This window comes from Acyrthosiphon pisum, chromosome A3 (genome assembly GCF_005508785.2).
Source record: "Acyrthosiphon pisum isolate AL4f chromosome A3, pea_aphid_22Mar2018_4r6ur, whole genome shotgun sequence".
In the NCBI taxonomy this organism is placed as follows: Eukaryota; Metazoa; Arthropoda; class Insecta; order Hemiptera; family Aphididae; genus Acyrthosiphon; species Acyrthosiphon pisum.
Window position 1 is genome coordinate 32830248 of NC_042496.1, and position 1216 is coordinate 32831463.

Genomic DNA, 1216 nt, shown 5'->3' on the forward strand with positions numbered 1-1216 from the left:
GGAAATGTTTGGAGGGCTATGGACATTTTTGGGGGGATTAGCCCCTAAATCTCCCGCTATTCTGCGCCTACGTAATAAAAGTACTTTAAGATGTATTGCAGTTATATACACGTATTCGAATTGGGGATATTTTATCCGGGGGTTTTTATTCCGTGGATTTCTTTTCGGTTTACCGTATAAGCATTAGGTACCAACTAGTATATGGCTATAACAAGGGTGGCCCACCTTGGGTTATAATATCAGTGAATAATAACCTGTAAACGTTTCCGTCGGACGCGCACACCGGTTCTTCGCGTTCGTTTTCACAACTCGGTGGGCAATCTTCATGACCCCCCCCCCCATAGATCCGCGCCTGAAAACAAATGACCCTATATGAAATGTTCACTGGTCGTTTATATTTGCATTTACTATACCTACACGATAAAATTTTCAAAATATTTTAATTTGTTTTGAACTGTTTACGGAATTTTTCAGTTTCCAATTTTTTTTAGTATTTTTTCTTGGAATGTTAATACAATTTTATTTATTGGGTAAAAATACTTGAAAATTGAATACAAGCCTCCTACTATATTGTTACAAAGACATTTGAAAAATATTAAAAATCCTTAGTCTCGGTTTTTATTTATAAACATTTGAAGTTCAAATCTTGACAAAATACGGAAAAATCACGAAAATTAGGATATTATTTTGAGTTGAGAATTCATAAAAATTTTTCTTTTTAAATCTAAGATTATAAAATGTAATACAAGATTATTCATAAGTTTGTCTACCTTTAGAAAAAAAAGTATGTCCACAAGCAAATCAATTAAATTTTTATGAGCGTTTGAAGTTCATATTTTTACAACATTGGAGGATATTCAATCGATTTCTCATGCAGCGATTTTGTTATTTTGTTGTTATTCAAATACATGAAAATTGTACTGAATGTTTATATTTTCATTTTTCTATAACTACACCATAAAATTTGAACATTTTTTTAGTTTTTATTTTCTTTAAATATCAATAAAATTGTATTTGTTTGGTAAAACTAAAAAAGCGTGAAAATGTTTTAAATTTTTAACTACAAATAATTATTAAATTTTAAATTTGATAAATTTTGTCAAAATTGAACCATAAATGCTCATAAAAAAAAAATGTCTGTAAAGAGCTCAAAAAAAGTCATAATATTTTCAAAATTGTACGGTGTTTAGCAAATTAAAATATAAACATTCAGTAA